Source organism: Xyrauchen texanus, chromosome 17 (assembly GCF_025860055.1).
Source record: "Xyrauchen texanus isolate HMW12.3.18 chromosome 17, RBS_HiC_50CHRs, whole genome shotgun sequence".
Classification (NCBI taxonomy): Eukaryota; Metazoa; Chordata; class Actinopteri; order Cypriniformes; family Catostomidae; genus Xyrauchen; species Xyrauchen texanus.
Genome location: NC_068292.1, coordinates 16882322 through 16901496, shown reverse-complemented (window position 1 = coordinate 16901496; position 19175 = coordinate 16882322). Strand labels below are relative to the sequence as shown.

The following is a 19175-nucleotide window of genomic DNA, read 5'->3' as shown; positions in this document are numbered from 1 at the left end:
AGGTTTTGTTGAATAGCAGTCGTGATGAACTCAGGCTCAAAGGAACATTTAACTTCTACCTCAATAGTTTTTGATTCGATTTCTGAGGTGACATTCTGAAAGACTGAAAGAAAAGGTCAGGTTGGTTTAGTCACTCTCTACTCAAAGAAGGCGATAGCCACAATGTTAAAAGGTTTTAGACAGTTTCACTTTTTCAGAATGACACCATATCTTTCTTTTGAAACTTTCTTTTTAATCAGTGTGAGAAAAAAACAAATGCTTCCAGGAATCTACCAGCAAAACAAACTGTTTACTTGCATTCCTTTGCAACATTTCAGTTAAATGTTTCCAAGACAAAATACATACAATGAAATATACATTAATAAATGTTATAACCACAACGCTGGGGTGCAATCCAGGTAAAGTCATAAGGTAGACAAAAGTCTTTAGAGCAATACACAATATCTTTGTGTAGAACATCTGTGTACGTTTCTTTCTGATTGTGGATTGTCTAAAGGACTCGAGATCTTGGGATTCCTCAACAGCAGTGTGGTATTGGCTTACATTTTCTGTTTAAATTTTCAGTCATTCACGTTGATACACAACTGAATTTCACTGTCCACTCTCCTGTTGTCCGAGCTTATTTTTTAACTTGCTAAATTTGTTTTTCCCCGTTCTGTTCTTCTTCTTCAACAAGTTCTTCCTTTTAATTACACGTTTCTTCTCAAAATGGCTCTCCTCTTTCTTCTCCTTCACTACCTCCTTCTTTGCACCTCTGTTAACTACTTTGACCTTCTACTTTTTGTTGAATTTATCACTCTTTGAAGCTTATCCATCTAAATTGACAATTTTGGCCTTTTGGGGTCCCTCTGATTTTTCCATGATGTGTGGTAAAAAAAATTCGGTTTTAATTTCTGCATTTTGTTCATGGGGAGTTTCTCTACAGTTGAAGTGGGCTTCTGCTCCTTAGACTAAGAATCCTGGATCTTCTCTAATGAGGTTGTGGTTTCCATTTTTGTAGATTCTACTTCATCCTCTACAGAAAAAAACAATAAAGAATTAAAAATGGATACAAAATCACCTCCACAACAAACTTCAGGTCATAGGTGGGAAAAAAGGATGAGAAATTAGAGGGGAAGAACCGTGGAAGCTATTTTTACATTTTAGCCTGCCAAGCTAAAAGCTACTTTCAATTTAAAGTAGTTAAAACATGACGAGTTGTCAAAAGTTGGTACAAAAATAAAAAAGATGTCAAGATACCAGTGTTTCTGCAGTACCGGTAGTACCGAGAACCAATTTAATTTGGTACCCGCACAATGTCTGACAGACACACGACTGCTTTCAAATGCTCACACGCTTACAGTGCTGTGAAAAAGAATTTGCCCCATCCTGATCTCTTCTGTTTTTGTGTACATCACATTCCAAATATTTTCAAAAATTCAATCTGACATAAAACTGAGGTAATCTGAGTAAACACAAAATACAGTTTTTAAATGATACTGTTATTTATCGAAGCAAAAAGTTATCCAATACCAACTGGGCCTGTGTGAATTAAAAAAAAAAAGCCAAGAACAACATCAAAGGAACTGCAGGCCTCTCTCGCATCAATAAATGTCACTGTTCATGACTCCACTATCAGAAAGACACAGGCCAAAAATGGCATCCATGGAAGTATGGCGAGGCGAAAACAACAGTTAACCCAGAAGAACTTTAAGACTTGTCTAAAGTTTGCTAAAACACACCTTGATGATCCTCAAACTTTTGGGAGAATGTTTTGTGGACTGATGAGTCAAAAGTGGAACTATTTGGAAGACAGGAGTTCCATTACATCTGGCTTAAATCAAACACAGAATTCCACAAAAAGAGCATCATGCCTACATTCAAGCATGGTGGTGGTAAGGAGAACGTCCTGTCATCAATCCGTGAGTTGAAGCTCAAGCGCAACTGGATTATGTAGCAAGATATTTATCCAAAGCAGAGGAGTAAGTCCACCTCTGAATGGATCAAAATAAGCTAAATTAAAGTTTTGGAGTGGCCTAGTCAAAGTCCTGACTTGAACCCGACTAAGATGCAGTGGCAGGACCTTAAATGGGCAGTTCATACTCGAAAACCCTCTAGTATGGCTGAACTAAAGCAGTTCTGCAAAGAAGAGTGAGCCAAAATTACACTACAGCATTGTGAAAGACAGATCTCCAGTTATCGGAAGTGTTTGGTTGCAGTTGTTGCTGCTAAAGGTGGCACAACCAGCTATTAAGTTTAAGGAGGCAGTTAGTTTTACACATGAGTGATATAGGTGTTGATAACTTTTTTGCTTAAAAAAAAAACTGTATTTTGTTAATTCAGGTTGCCTTTGTTTTATGATATCTCGTTTGAAGATCTAAAACAATTAGTATGAAAAATACACAATAATAGAAGAAATGTATTTGAGCATGTGCTCTATTACTCCTTTAACACTGAAATGGACAATTTAATAAAATTTAAATCGTGATATGTCCTAGTGTGAATATTAAACCACAAAAGGCTTCAATCTTAGTCTGCATGAGCTGTGTGCTTAAAATGATTGTGATGAATGTATAAATCCAACCGCTCATATACTGGAAACTGCACAGACGTTGAGAATCTTTTGCATTGTATGAAATGACAAAGCAGAGCACTCATACAGCGTGAAGCACACAGCACATGTAGACTTTATATATTTACTGTATATAAATTAAATCACAGTATTTGCACTTTATTAATCACACTGGGCTATATAGCAGAAGAAGTGAAGTTTCTGTCAAAACCACACAACAAAATAAAAGCTCACATCAAAATAAAATCTAGATGCATGAAATTCAAGAAATTCCAACAGAAATAAATTACAACTGTATAGTAAAATGTGATTTTCACTCTAGTAATATTAATAATAAATAATAATTAAATTGTAATAATAATTAAGCAATATATCATAAGCAAAAGTGATGTACTGAATAAAAAATTAAAAAAGCAATGTTTTAAAGTAATTGTTCTAATTGTTCTATGTTTTACTTGTTAAAAAGTTTTAAAATGTAGAATTTTGGAAAATGATTTTAAGAAAAGGATTTGGGGAAAAAATAAAACCAAATCCCTTTTAGTAGGGCCCGCTTAAGCAATGCATACTTAATTGAGAAACACTTGAAGTAAACATGCATTTTATCTAATTTATTATTCACATTGAAATGTACCTTTAAATAGGCTAAAGGTATGTGTTCAGTTGCACATTAGCATTTTAACATACAGCTCTGAAAAAAATTAAGAGATCGGTTTCTCTGGATTTGCTATTTATAGTTATGTGTTTGAGTAAAATGAAAAAAAAAAAACACTTGTTTTATTCTATAAAGTACTGACAACATTTCTCAAAATAAAAAATATTGTCATTTAGAGCATTTGCAGAAAATGGATGCAGTTTTCAGACTTCAAACAATCAAAAGAAAACAAGTTCATATACATTTTTTAAACAACACAATATTAATGTTTCAACTTAGTAGGAGTTCAGAAATCAGTTTTTGGTGGAATAACCCGTGTCTTGGCATGCTCTCTATCAGTCTTTCACATTGCTGTTGGGTAGCAAGTTTTCTTCCACGATAACCTTGTACATGGCTTAATTAATGTGTCCTTCACAAAGATGAAGGTGATGATCTGCAGGACAATGCTCTATGCCACACAGCCAGGCCAATCAAGGTGTGGATGGCGGATCAACACCCTGTCATGGCCAGCACAATCTCCAGACATGAAATGTTCACACCCCTTTCATAATTTATACAAATATTAAAGATAACAGATTTTTTATTTTTATTTAGTACTGCTCTTTAGAACCTACCTTACAGATATTTACATAAAATATAATGTGTATATAGTAGTGTGTTGTCTTCTTGAGAATCAATTAATGTTTGCAGCTTGTGTAACAGAAGTCCCTCAATTGTCCTATGTGTCAAAAGCTTGATTTTATACATACATACATATATATATATACCAAATATAATTGATATATATAAATTATATATATATATATATATATATATATATATATATATATATATATATATATATATTTATATATATCAATTATTTTTGGTCGCATTTGCGAACATTTTAATCACAGTCTAGAGCCCTGCCACATATAACAAAGAGGAGAGTTGAGTAGAGCCTCAGCTTGCTTAGCCGTAAAACTGCTTGTGCGATACAATGCAAAATTAAAAACAGTAAGGTAGTGGCAAAGTGCGACAAAATGCTTCTTGTTGGAAAAAGTAGTTAACTACTGTCATGCAGCTGGAAAAGTGTTCTTAAGCTAGATACATTACTAGTCTTAGTTAATTACTCTCAAACACTGGTGAAATGAGGACACACCTACTTCTCTTGGTGCAGTGGGGATTGTGTTTGATAACTTCTTTTGCTTGGCAACAAAAAAATCCATCCATGTTGTGGGAGTGAGGGTAGAATCAGCGAGAGAGTTTGAGAGAGGGATGGGAACGTCGCTCTTTGAATCTGTGGAGAGGGGAATTGTTTATTTTTCACTTTACAATTTCTTCCTCTGGCAATTCACTTGAACTCAATTTCAGGGAGAACCGCCTTTATTATTGAAGAGGTGTCTGAATAAGGCCTCATTACCTGGTGAATCCTTCCTTGCCAAAGTCCAGTCCTGTGGGGACCAGCTTAATATTTCTCTTTTTCAGAGCATAGTCTACCACCCACTCATTCTCCTCTACCTATGGAGAAGACAAAACAAATCTCCATAAGAAATACACTACACAATATATGAGCAAACTTTTGTGATGGCTGGTGGACAGAAACACAATCTTCCAGGCATTGCAACAGGTCTAAAACAGATTCAGACAATCCTCTAGCCATCTCTACCCTTTTTCCTCCAAACAGACTGTTGCATTTAAATTCAATATCTAGTAATTACTAGCTTAGTCATGAACATGTTTTGTTACACAGATACTCATCTCTAACACAGTGGTTCTCAAATGGTTTAGCACCCTGATTTTCCTTTTTATTGTTTTTACATTTTACATATTCCATCAGACTTTGAAATTTGTGTACACGGGTGATGGTAGCAGTGCATCTCAGCATGTGTCTCACCATAATAGAGCAGGTGCAGTAAACTAAGTATCCACCAGTCGGAGAGTCTTTAGAGATAACTCCCGTACCTGAGCAGGGCGCATCCAATAATACTCTGTCGAAACCTCCCATCACCTACCATTCAAGACATAAAAAGATTAGAGACATGTATAGGGTAGTTGACAAAAACCATTTGGGAAAATGTACATGTCCTGTGGTGTGACATGCAATACACCTTGAAAAACATTTCAGCATTTTGGCAATTATTTTATAATTATTATGCATGCTATTTTTATGACCCCAATTGAGAGATTACATGGAAATGGAAGGTGATTAAAATGGTGCAAGAAATGGAAGGAACCTCACGGACAAGTTATCAGATATCAGCTACCAAATAAATGATCACATCATGCTTATTTAATTGAGTCACAAAACTGATCTAGGACGATCTAGGTCAATATAAATTATTTTGGTGGAGAAATATAACGATATATGTGGAGTGGTGGTGGCGTAGTGAGCTAAAGCACATAACTGTTAATCAGAAGGTCACTGGTTCGATCCCCACGGCCACCAGCATTGTGTCCTTGAGCAAGACACTTAACTTTAGGTTGCTCCAGGTGGATTGTCCCTGTAATAAGTACACTGTAAGTCGCTTTGGATAAAAGTGTCTGCCAAATGCATAAATGTAAATGTAAATTATTCAAATATTTAATAACTCAAATTGCATAAAGTTGTCAAGGTGAAGACACATTTGGCTAAAATGTATTCATTAGCCAAAGTTTTGATGTAAACTATGATTGAATAATAATCAGTCAACAGACACCCAAAGCAGATCTGAAAAATGTATATAATTCAATCTGACAGAGTTTGGCTTCTCCAGGTGTGCCCAACTTTTATTTTTTAATGCAAGATCTGTTTGCACTAGTTCAACATGATCTAGACATTTCATTTTGGAACTCAAATATGTGAAAACAGGCCATGAAAATAAATATTTTATCTTTTCAGAAACAATGTTTGCCCACCAATATTGTTTATTGAGGATATATATTCATGTTAAACCTTTTTATTGGAGTTATAAAAGCCATTTTATTTGGTTGTTTTTTTTAACCATCACTTACATTGGTGGCCAAAAGTTTCGAACAATGTACAGATTTTGCTCTTATGGAAAGAAATTGGTACTTTTATTCACCAAAGTGGCATTCAACTGATCACAATGTATAGTCAGGACATTAATAATGTGAACAATTACTATTACAATTTTTTTTTTTTTCAGAACTTCTTCAACTACTTCAGAGTTCTCCTCAAAAAATCCTCCACGTGCAGCAATGACAGATCCTTGGCATTCTAGCTGTCAGTTTGTCCAGATACTCAGGTGACATTTCACCCCACACTTCCTGTAGCACTTGCCATAGATGTGACTGTCTTGTCTGCACTCATCCACCTTACAGTCTAGCTGATCACCCAAAATCTCAATGGGGTTAAGATCCATAACACTCTTTTCCAATTATCTGTTGTCCAATGTTTGTGCTTCTTTCCCACTCAAACCTTTTCTGTCTCAAAAGTGGCTTTTTCTTTGCAATTCTTCCCATAAGGCCTGCACCCCTGAGACTTCTCTTTTCTGTTGTACATGAAACTGGTTTTGAACAGGTAGAATTCAATGAAGCTGTCAGCTGAGGACACGTGAGGCATCTATTTCTCAAACTAGAGACTCTGATGTACTTATCCTCTTGTTTAGTTGTACATCTGAACCTTCCACATCTCTTTATGTCCTTGTTAGAGCCAGTTGTCTTTTGTCTTTGAAGACTGTAGTGTACACCTATAAAATCTTTTCAAGCATTGTATAGCATTCATTCCTCAAAACAATGATTGACTGACGAGTTTCTAGAGCAAACTGTTTCTTTTTTGCCATTTTTGGCCTTAAGACATGCCAGTCTATTGCATAATGTGGCAAGTCAAAAACAAACAGTAAGACATTGTTAAGCTTCATTTAACGAACCAAATTGCTTTTGTGTTTGATATAATGTCAAGTGATTTTCTAGTACCAAATTATACATTTTGCATGATTATTAAGAAATTGTAAACTAAGAAAAAGTACCAATGCTTACAGGATAAGGTGTTGGAGTGATGGCTGCTGGAAATGGGGCCTGTCTAGATTTGATCAAAAATGACTCTTCAAAGTGATGGTGTAATCAGTAATGTCCTGTAATGGATTCCCATATTGAGTTTTAACTGTAATGCCATAAACTATAAAACATTTATCAGAAGTGGGGCATTCCGATCTATTTTACACTTAATCATCATGAAATCTAATGAACAAGAGAAAGATCATCACGTTTACATTCAAATGGTAATTAATTTACCTAGAAAGGAACCCAAACTACAATCTGCAGATTGCACATCATCAAGTTCGAGGGACGTCTTTTCATAAATTTTTTAACGTTGCTTCATAAAAGCCTTCTATATTGCAAACAACTGTGTAGGTTGAGTGCATTCCATTGTCTTTTTTACTGAGTTCAGCGTGTCCCACGCGACAATGAGGCTCAACTTCTCTCGTGGTTCTGGAACACCGTGAAGTTGGCCCCCATATAATTAAATAATTACCAAAACTATTTAATTTGTTTGTGCAGTGTTAAAAATTAACGTTTGTGCTGGTTTGGTGTTTGAGATATTAAGCATTCTTTTTTGGGCTGTGTGACGTCACTCTCCATCCCATCTCGCTCAAATAAACCGGTGCTGGTTGTTTGTGCTATTAAAACAAACGTTGTAACTATTTCCCTTCCTTAGAGATAGCGAGAATGTTTTCGGGAGTTGTGATGTCTTTCTCCACCCCATGTCGTCCGAATCACTCCTAACCGGTGTCATTCGTTTGTGCTCGATTTGTGCCGTTAAAATGAACACTTTATCTATTTCCATTCCTTAAAAATAACAAATATGATTCGGGGCTGTGACGTCACTTTCCACCCCATGTTGTCCAAATCGATCCAAACTGGTGTCATTCGTTTGTGCTCGATTTGTGCTGTTGAAAGAAACAATATAACTAATTCCATTACAAAGAAATAACAAAATTATCTCCCGGATCTGTGACGTCAGTCATGCTTTTGCCTCATCTCGACCAATGCGCTCATTGTTTTTTATTTTTTAACATTGACAATTTGGTCATTGCAGTAACTTCAAGCTTCAAATCCAGATCACATATGCCCTGTATTTGTGAGTGCGGTAAAGTTAGTTTTATATTTGACATTCGTTTTACATTTGCGTCAATTCCACATTAAACTCTCCGTGCAAATCACATTTCCAAGCCAAACCAACCTGGACATGCATGAATAGCGTTTCTTTGCCTAGCACAACAAAAACAATGTTTTGTATTTTTTCATATACATTTTATTAGCCCTATAAATCATTTAAACAATTTAACCATTTGATATCAAAAAATACGAAATGTTCTTAAAAATATCCCTTTCGTGAAAGGGACATTCTATATGTTTTCAAATAAATATAGTGTAAATGTTTGTAATATTCTAACTCCATTAAACTCAATGACCGTTTGACCTAGAGACATGAAACCAACTGTAAAACACTCAGAATATTATTCTTCATATAGGAAAAGACTTGTTTTTGGGAGTACAGATTCAATCCTTTTTCACAGATTCAATTATCCCTAAAAATCTATTAAACTCAATAACTAGAATTATAATATCTGTATAAAAAGTACATTTTATTTTATTATACTTTTTATTATTTCATTTATTTTACAATTCTATATTCATATATAAATAAAATGAATTTTATGCACTGTCTGTAAAGACTAGGTTGTAATAGTGAGAATGGGAAGGACCTTTGGTATCTGTCTGCCATCATAGTTGCAGATGACAGTGTTGGTGACACCACACTCTTCAGTCTGTCTGCGTTTGCATCATTAGCCACAATCACACCAGTGTTCCTCATTAACTGAGCTACAACACAGAAATGACATGCATTCAGCTTGTACACACACTCTCAAAAAAGCTTAAGCAACATGCTATAAAAGCAAAATAATGTATTTTTTCCATATGAATTTCTTCCTTTGATGGGGAAAAGACGTAAACTTTTCTCTATGAAATAATTAAGTAGAGATTAATCGCATTACAGAAACCCAGTGGTTGGTATGATTTCTATAGAGAAGCATATGTTACCCTATGTATGTGGTTTTGCCCCCTAGAGCTGAACCCATATCTAGCACTGACTCCCCCTCCTGGGGAGCAAGCGGCATTACAGGCAGAAGGGATGATGCACCTTGCAGCATGTACTGGCCTGCTAAATATTCTGGAGTTGCTCCTGTTAGAAAGAGATAATTAAAATTAACATCAATGAACAGCAAAATAAATAAACATATATTGAAAGTGCATTGGTTCTGACCTATAGGAACAGAAGAGTCATATATAACCATCCCCACTTTGGACAATTTCCCTAATGGATCCAGGTTCACCCCTCTGTTAATCAGAGCCTATTTTAAAGAACAAACCATTTGATTTCACAATCCATCTGTGGACCAGATCTGTCTGACATCTGTGTGAATATTACTTCCTGACCTGTGCCAAATCTCTCCTCCTGGTCTTTAGGGTGTTGGTTCTGATGGTGACGGCCTCTGAATTTCATTGGCCTTGAGAAAATCAATCAGCTGAAATTCAAAGAACATATTCAGGTGTAGAACAATCAGCACATTAAGATGAAAACAATTTACAAAATCAGATTACTGCTTTCTGATTTAGATGTACTGTCAATTCATATAGAGGTGGAGGGGGTATGGCCATCCAACCCTTCGGACTTTGACAGACAGTTCCTCTATCCTGTTATCATAGCCACACACATTGGGGACGCAGAAGGGTGGTACTAAAACAGGAATTGTCTCTAGTTAAGGGATTGAAGAGGACGGGTTACTTATCAATGTTTAGCATTACAATAAAATTAGTTTAGGTTTAACAGACTTGTAATACAACCGAATGTGTCAAGTTATCTACAATGCAAAGCGAACACATCATCACAGACCTCTGAGAGAGAAGAGGTCCATAAGTTTGCCAATAAGAAACTGGTTGTAGCTTTAATAGGTGCAGATGTCAGAGCACAGTAGTATCTCTCCTTTCCCTCTCTCTTCTCACTGAAGTGAGACAGCACATCAACATTAACTTTAATCCTCTGATGGATGCTCTGCAGGTCTGTGGGCTGAAGACCTACAGGAGAAATGGAGGGAGAGGGGGTTATGAGACATTTTTAGATGCAAAAATTAAAAATACATGGCTGATGAATTTCCATGACCTTTCAAGTCGCTCATGATAAATAAAAAAAGGTTATTTAGAAGTAATTTTAAAGAGATTCCAGAGCAGATTTGCATATGTATACAACCAATATTTTCAAAGAAAATCCTCGACAGACAGACTGTTATCATCACACTGGCTTGTGGGCAAGTTTTACTATATTCTCTCATTCTAATATTTTAAATCAGAGCAAAAAATAAATGAATAAAAAAAATATTTCAATATTTCCTAAAATGTTCAGGGTTTCCATGACTGTGGGAGCCCTACCCTACCAGCAGGGAGTATGAATTTGTCCATCTCGTCAATATTTGCCTGTAGAGTATCCTCCTCTTCCTCCTCCCCTAGTTCTTAATCAGTCATTTCCTCCTCTTCATCATCACTCTCTGGTTTCATGGTTTGCTGTTGTTTTTTCTGTTTTCTGGCAGCTCTCTCTATAGGCAGAAGCTGTTGGAAGAATGATGGGGTCACAAAAAGGCATCCGATATGCTTGATATTTAATACTCAAACTATTGATTGATTTCAGCAAAATAAACTATATTCTGCCTACTATTTTTTTTAAACTGTATACAGTATTGATTACTAGTGGTCGACCAATATGGGTTTATTAATGGCCGATGCTGATATACAGAGAGCAGGGTGGCCGATACAATTCCGATATACAACACAATTTGATATAGTAAATAAAAAACATAAAATTGCTAATATATATATATATATATATATATATATATATATATATATATATATATACACTCTTATTTAGCACAATATTTACTCACTTTCAAACAAAGCTAAAAACCAATATTTTATTTTAAATGGTAGCAGCAGTTTCCTCTGATTTCTATTTAGTCATCAAATTTTAGTAATTTATTTGCACATGAAGAAATTGTTAATATATTAGGAAGGAGGAACTAACAGTACAACAGTAGTCCAGCAATCATGAATGGCATGTCCATGTTAGCAATCACATTTTCTTAAAAAAAAAAAAACACTGAATCAAACCAATTGTACATACAGTGTATAGTGAATTATTCATTTGCTTACAGCACACGTGAAGCGCTTTTACCTTGGGCTGCATCCGAAAACATAGGCAGCTGACTTGCTACTTAATCAGTTGATTGCTTAGCTGACAGCTGTTTTGAATTAACGGAACTCTAAAGGAAACTGGTCTCCGAACAGTTTGAAAAACACCTTATTTTCATCTTACCGCCGTTTACAGCCTCTGGAGGCAGCATTTCCCTGGTTTCGGACGCAGCCTTGAAGTTGCACTCATGTGCTCATGCGCATCCAGTTCAAGCAACAATCTCCTGACAGTTTTAATGGCCTGGATCACCTGCTTGTCGTGACTGACAGTCATGATTTGTGAATCAGAGGAACTTTTGATCCTGATCCTGAAGTTTTGATTCTGTCTGATAGAATACGTGAAGAATATATAATAGATGAGCGCCTGACAGGAAGAAAACGCTGGATTTTCATGAGGTTTGCGAATTACATCGGTTTAAACGAGATATTTGCAAAGGTATATAATAGAAGTTGTATTGATGTTTGCCTTTTATTAGTAGAAAAGTGACAGGGAACGGCTGAGGAGAGGCTAATAGAATACATGCTTCAGAGGATGATTTATGAGCGCTCCACAGGATGCTGGATCTGCTCAAGTTGTGTGAGGTTGGTTTATTACATCTGTTTAAATGAGACATGCGCATATATGCAAACGGTATATGTTTTATTGATATTTGCCTTTTTATCATTTGACAATACAGTTAAAAGTTACAGTGAATTGTAAAGGAGAGAGAGGGAGAATGAAACCAGCGAGCACTTTAACATGAGCTCAAACACGTCTGTCTCTGATTCGCGGACCATTTAAACGAGACGGTGTTGCACAGCGGTCTATTATTGTAGTAACATGATGGCATGTAACAACAAAACAAACCATGACTGGTCGTTTACATGTCTCAGTCGCTTCACATGCAAGCAGGCGATTCCCAGCGCCCCCAAGAAACATAATCCGACGCCAATAATGATTTTTTGGCTTCTGCAATATATTGGTTGACCAATAATGATTACCATTTCAAACAGTTGTTTTCTACATTGTTGTCTCATGACCTCTCAACGATGCATGGTTATTTGATGAGTGGAGCCCAATTATTTCATAAATATAGTTATTCTGTATTAAGTGTGTCTTACATTTCTTAAATCTTAAAGGAATAGTTCACCCAAGAATTAAAATTCTCTCATCATTTACTCGCCATCTCAGATGTGCATGACTTTGTCTCTGCAGGACACAAACAATGATTTCTAGAAGAAAATCTCAGCTCTGTAGGACCATACAATGCAAGTGAATGGTGTTCAGAACTTTGAAGCTCCAAAAAGCATATTAAGGCAGCACAAAAGTAATCCATAGGACTCCATTGGTTTAATCCATGTCATCTTAAAGGTGGAGTAAGCAATTTCTGGGAAAAACTGTTGATATTTGAACTCAACAGCCAAACAAACACACCCCTCCCTTCAGTGCTCCTTTGAAGCTCCGCCCCCCCAAATTCATGCACGTGCAATAGTGTTATAGTGCAATAGTGAAATGTCCGATCCACTTTGTTTATTTTCCCATTTACAGAGCCAGGGCTGTATACAAACACTGGATGTTTTTCAGCGCACACACAGAACAGACAACAAGCGGAATTTGACAAAAAGTGTACTGGATTAAAATGACTTACTCCACCTTTAAGTTATCTCTATGCACGGTCATGATTTCAAGTTTGATTACACTTCCTAGCACTCTGCGCATGCATCAAGCACTAGGAAGTGTAATCCAGCTTGAAATCATGATCGTGCCTAGAGCACATAAATGGCATGACACTAGTGTTGTCTAGGCTTGCAAAGGTATGAGATTTTCATGGTATGATAACCATCTCAGAAAATATCACGACTTCACAGTATACGGTATTACACAATTATTATTATCAGTTACAATGACCCTTAAAGAAGTGCAAAAAAAAATTTGGGGTTGAAAAAAAAGGCTTTATTATAACTGTAACTTGAAACCACTTTTTTTATGGAAGTATGTGTAAAAAAAAAAGTCTCCCTTTTGAAAATAAATCAAATAAACATGAAAGCTAACAGAATTATAATAAACCGAAATATAAACATGATAAAAGAAATAGCATGTAACTATAACATGTTATATAACTAAAGCATGTTAGTTTACATGTTTGCATAGCATGTCAAATTAACAACTAAATGAAAAATAACATCAGCTGTGTGAGCTTTTAAAGTAATGTCCTATGATTAGAAACAGTCAACATATACTGTAGGTGCACGACAGAGCCAGACTGCTCCTGTCTGTCCCTTTAATTCAGTGGTTCTCAACTGGTTTTGCTTCAGGACAGATTTTACATGGGAAATCATATGGTAACCCACCATAGTAAAAACTTGTATTTAATGTATCCTGGGTCACATTTCCTTTTATGTTGCATAGTTTTCATGGTTTTCAAGTACAAGGACATGCATCAAGTGACATTCACTTTGTTGACATCAACAACAAAAGCCACAGGAAGTTTTCTCTCCACCCTTTTAAATATTGAAGAGCATATTTACTTATTATGAGCCCATTATTATCCTGTTTGTTTCTTAATTTCATACATATTACACAGAAGGAAAGGCTCCTCATTACTATGGTCTAGTCTTGAGTAATAGTAATAATAATAATAAATAAAAAAATAAAAATTATAGTATTTATGAAAATAAGTACTAGCTGAAACGCATCTCGAAACTTTAACTGCATCTGCCACTGTTGATAAAAAATGAGATCTAATAGATTCTACCTTTAGATTATTTCATATGAAACTAGAATATTTTATAAAAATATAACAGTTAGTTTTACTCATAACCATGAAACAATTTTGTAAAGGTGATGTGTAATTATTATATTTTTTGGCGCATAGCACAGTGTTGCTCTTTTCCTCCTCAGTGCTGTTTGGCATGTCAGGGCTGCTTCTGTTTGACTTGACTTCCTCCGTAACACTTTAAACTAGAAAAGTCTCACTAAAATTGAAATCGGTCACATAATTTTTTTTCTCAATACCGTAGATAAGCAAATACCGTGGTATAACCAATTTTTGCGGCACAAATCGGCACAAACAAATTGAATAGTTTTGGTGATTATTTAATTTTATGGGGTGCCAACTTCACAGAGGTCGTGGTATATCATGAAAACTGTAACCCTAGTGTTGTCACGGTATAAAAGTTTCAGTAGTTGGTACCGTTACCAGAAATATTTCACGGTTCTCATTACCAATTTCGATACCACTGCATAAATATGCTACTATGAAAATGTGCTATTGAACACACCTCTTCAGCCTATTTAAAAAGTTAATTTTCAATGTAAATAATAAATGTATTATTTAAATAAAATAAATCAATGTTTCCTTCCAAGTGTTTCTCAATCAAGGATGCATTGCTTAAGGGTTTTTAAATAGCGCCCTACCGACATCTGTATTATTCTTTCCCAAATCATGTTTCCCTTTTTGTTTTTAATATTTTCCAGAACTCCATGTTTTATTTGTATTTAATTTAATCAAAATGGTGTCTAATCAATTCATTATTAAATCTTTTAACAAGTGAAAATATAACTTTTCAACATGTCATTATTGCATTTTTTCCATGAACTGTCATCAGGGCCCTGCCCACCTCCTTGCCACAGAGACATTGCATATTTCCATGAACTGCAAATATGCATTATCTTTTTGGGAGCCCACCTTTTTGTCATGGAGCAGCTGAATGAACTCTTTGCTTCAGGGAGAATTGTATTTGCTGTAATAAAGCAGTTGTACATGTAATGCTGCCAGGACACTACAGAATAAGTGTAATAGCTAATATGCAAATAATGAGGGCTCAAATGTCCATTCCCATTCACCAACAGCCTCTATATACCAGGGAGCACCAGCACTCAAAACAGTTCTGGTGGATTGTGAGGACCCACTTTAACAACGAACTGTGGGTGAAGCACTTTCAACTAACCAGGGCTACGTTTGAAAAAAATGTCAGGCCTTTCATTGAGCCAGTCACGTCAAGCTCTCACTACCATCTGACAAACACATTGCCATCGTGCTTTACAAATGGTCATCGTTCATGCAAATAAGCCATTTCCATCACTTTAATGCACATTTGCTCCAATTTGAAACCCTTTATAACTAATGCCCACTTCCTCCAAGCACATTTAGTTTATTTGCATACCAAGCATTTCCATTAATGATTTCTTATGCACATTTTGAAAATGCACATAAAAATAGTTGAATGGAAGTGAAATATTGAAAAAAACAATATTGGACTGTGAATAGACCTTCCATTGGAAGTTCGTCTCACAAAATCGCACCAAAAGGATTTGGTGGGAACAGGCCTTTAGAATGATATAAGAGCAATTAATAATGTTCTTTTTAAAATGGCATTACTCTGTTAAGGGTGGGTGAAATAACAATTGCAGTGTTCCCAGATCTTACAAGAGAAACAAGGCACCCGTTTTGGAAAAACAAGCTCAAAATTAGTGACTTATTTGGGGAGTTTTCAGGACAGAAATTATAACAATGTATACAGTAGCAAATATAAAGTAATGCCTAATTAAGATACAGTGTGTATTCTTAATATTAAATATCCCCCAAAATAATATTCATTTGGCCAACTAAAATCAATTAATAGCCAAAATCTCTCTCTCTTACACACATGCACACACTGCGTGAGCTTGTTTGGACTAAACGTCATCATTTGTGGGCTGAATGATTTGAAAAAAAATTTAACATTGGTTTTTGAACTTGCAGTTTCCTCAGAATCAAAATGCACGCTAATGTTCAACTAAAAAGAGAGAGGCCTAATTTTTTCAGGCAACAGGAAGTGGTGTAATGCCAAACATTTTATGTGATAAATTCACCTCTTAAATTGATGTGTAGTACAATACAAACATGAATGGTTGATAAGACTCTTGAATAGTCATATTAAAATATGAGTCCTCTGTTCTGTTTGTAAAAGCACTTTGAGTGGTGTCTATGAGCTATGATTGTAAAATTAATTCACTCAAAATAAGAATGTGTTTATCTTCATCAAAGCAAACTAATATTTCGGTTTGAAATGTTTAATAGAATAACATAATATCAACACGAAAAAAATCACATTATGACACCTGCTCTGTATATCTCCCAGTCACGATCACACACAGGCGATGTCCAGGTAAGCACAAACCATGAGATTAATCCACGAAGAAGAGCAGTCAAAACACAACTCGCGTAAAGTGTAAGTTTCAACATCCACAGATGTTGCTAGAGAGCACAAAGTTCGTAGTGCAGCTTTAAGAATTATTTAGTTCATTTTCATTCCTTGAACAGTTTAAAGTCCATGCAAAACAAAGTAAACTCATAATGCTACAGTATTTGTAATGGAAACCATTTAAATCTGTGAGTGTATTGCACGGAGTTAAAGAGGATTTTTTAAATTTCTATCAATGTGTTAAAATAAATACTTTTTTCTTTTTTAAATATGTGATGTTTGTTTTTCTATGGATATAGAATTTCCCACAAACTAGCAGTACAATATACGGTCCACAAAAAAGTTAATGTTTCTCTCACAAAAGTGGATTTCAAATCAATGTCTTTCCTAAATCTTACACTAACCTGTTCCAGGTGGGACGGTATCTGTTTGCCGGTGAAAAAGAATATGCCATCGGAAAATGTGTGATTTTTAAAGAAAAGTGCCAGGACGGTGCTTACTCGAAGCCAGTCCTTAAATACAAATGTCACACGATGAAGAAACTGATGCTGCAAAGCACATTCCTGTCAGTGAGGAAATAGGATGAGCCGGCCTCTAATCACTTTGAAGTGCTGGCCCTAAACGAGAGAGAAGTGTTTGGGGGTCGGGCAATTGCAGTTCGCAACTATTTGGATCCGTCAGAGACAGAGAAATCTGTGCTTGATAAATCTAAAGTTTGCGAGGGCTCTGAGATGAGCAATGAATCACCGGCTGAGATGGATGAGACCGAGGCAGGCATTTAGACAACATCACAGAGGAGACGATAGACACAACAATGCATCTGTTCTGTATAGGCATCTACACAAGGGGACGTAGGCTCTTGAATGACAAATCAAGACTTTGATTATTCATGTAAATACATATTCTTTGGTTTATAATAACAGTTGGTTTGCATTTTGTTTGTTTACTTAAAAGAATATCCAAAATAAATCCAATATGGATGTAATACTTTACTCTTTCTATAGAAAGATACAATATGCAGGTCTTTTAAAGGGAATTCATTTTTTAAAGTGGAAAAATAAAACAAACTCATGTCAATTTAGTCTGCGATGGACTGGCGACCTGTCCAGGGTGTCCCCCGCCTTTCGCCCAGTGTTAGCTGGGATAGGCTCCAGCCCCCCGCGACCCTGTACACAGGATAAGCGGTTGACGATGGATGGATGGATGTCAATTTAGTGTATGCAAATTTGTTTTAAGCCCAGCAGCATTTATTTGTGGGCCAGTCTCTGTAAAGCAGGTATACCAAGCATTTGTTTAGATTTGGATCAAAAAGTATTATTATTATTATAATTTTTCCTCCCCAGTTTGGAATGCCCAATTCCCAATGCGCTCTAGGTCCTTGTAGTGACTCGCCTCAATCTGGGTGGTGGAGGACGAATCTCAGTTGCCTCTGTGTCAAAGACCGTCAATCCACGCATCTTATCACATGGCTTGTCAAGCACGTTACCGTGGAGACGCATGGAGGCTTCACGCTATTCTCCGCTGCATCCATGCACAAATCACCACAGGCCCCACCAAGAGCGAGAACCACATAGTGACCACGAGGAGGTTACCCCATGTGATTCTACCCTCCATAGCAACCAGGCCAATTTGGTTTCTTAGGAGACCTGGCTGGAGTAACTCAGCATGCCCTGGATTCTAACTCACAACTCCAGGGGTGGTGTCTTTACTCGCTGAGCTACCCAGGACCCAACATCAAAAAGTATTATTGAATGCAACAAGCATAAGTGAGAGACAGCAAACTAAAGGACCAGGAAATTCTGAATAAAAGTAGAAATGTTTTAATACTTTTTAGAAATTATTACATATTAAATAAAGCCTACTATTTATATCAGATATTGACCAACCATTTTAGGCTGTGAATTGTAAAGCAGTAGTTATTCTGGATGGACAAATGACTAGTTAACTTCTTGATTACAGAAAGGTACTGAAATTAGGTGTTGCATGTAAGAGAATATGTCAGACAGGAAAGCTGTAAAGACAAGGCCAATGAGGAGAGATGATCAAGGAGAAAATGGCTCAGGAGTGAGCAGGAAAATGTAGAGAAGAATAAGAATAGAAAAACTACAGAGGCAGCACACAAACTGAAAATATCTACAGGCAAATGCTCACAAATGGCTGGCAAACATCCAAAGACTGTAGTGGTCATTTGAGTGAGTACAAATTAAGACAAAAGCCTTGTTGGGAAAAAGCCTGAGGTATGTCATGAGACATAACAGGAACCAAATCTGTTTATTGGCATCATGAAGACATATTAACACATATAAAATGGGACATTTTAAATGCATAAACCAATTTGTAAAAATTCTAAAGAAAAATTAAGTCCAACTGCCTACCCCACACTGTGAAGGGTACAGTTGTTTGCTTCAGTTTGAGTTATAATTGTCTTATAACACATGAAACATAATCTCGTGTGGTGACAGACAGCACATTTTGCACACACGACTGGGCCGCATATGTGCGTACACACGGGGTGAAGACCAAAGGCCTGTTCCACACACAGGCAGAAACATGACTGTTCATAACAGGATGATTTCG

The 19175-nt window shown here is 36.1% G+C and overlaps 1 non-coding gene and 1 pseudogene across 1 annotated transcript; both read right to left on the bottom strand.

Annotated features, from left to right (window-relative positions):
* Positions 1-591: 591 nt before the first annotated feature.
* LOC127657625 (probable 28S rRNA (cytosine(4447)-C(5))-methyltransferase) lies at positions 592-11706 on the bottom strand (annotated as a pseudogene).
* LOC127658491 (small nucleolar RNA SNORA29) lies at positions 9801-9940 on the bottom strand. Its single transcript, XR_007972395.1, has one exon. It is a non-coding gene; the product is annotated as a small nucleolar RNA SNORA29 (small nucleolar RNA).
* Positions 11707-19175: the final 7469 nt, after the last annotated feature.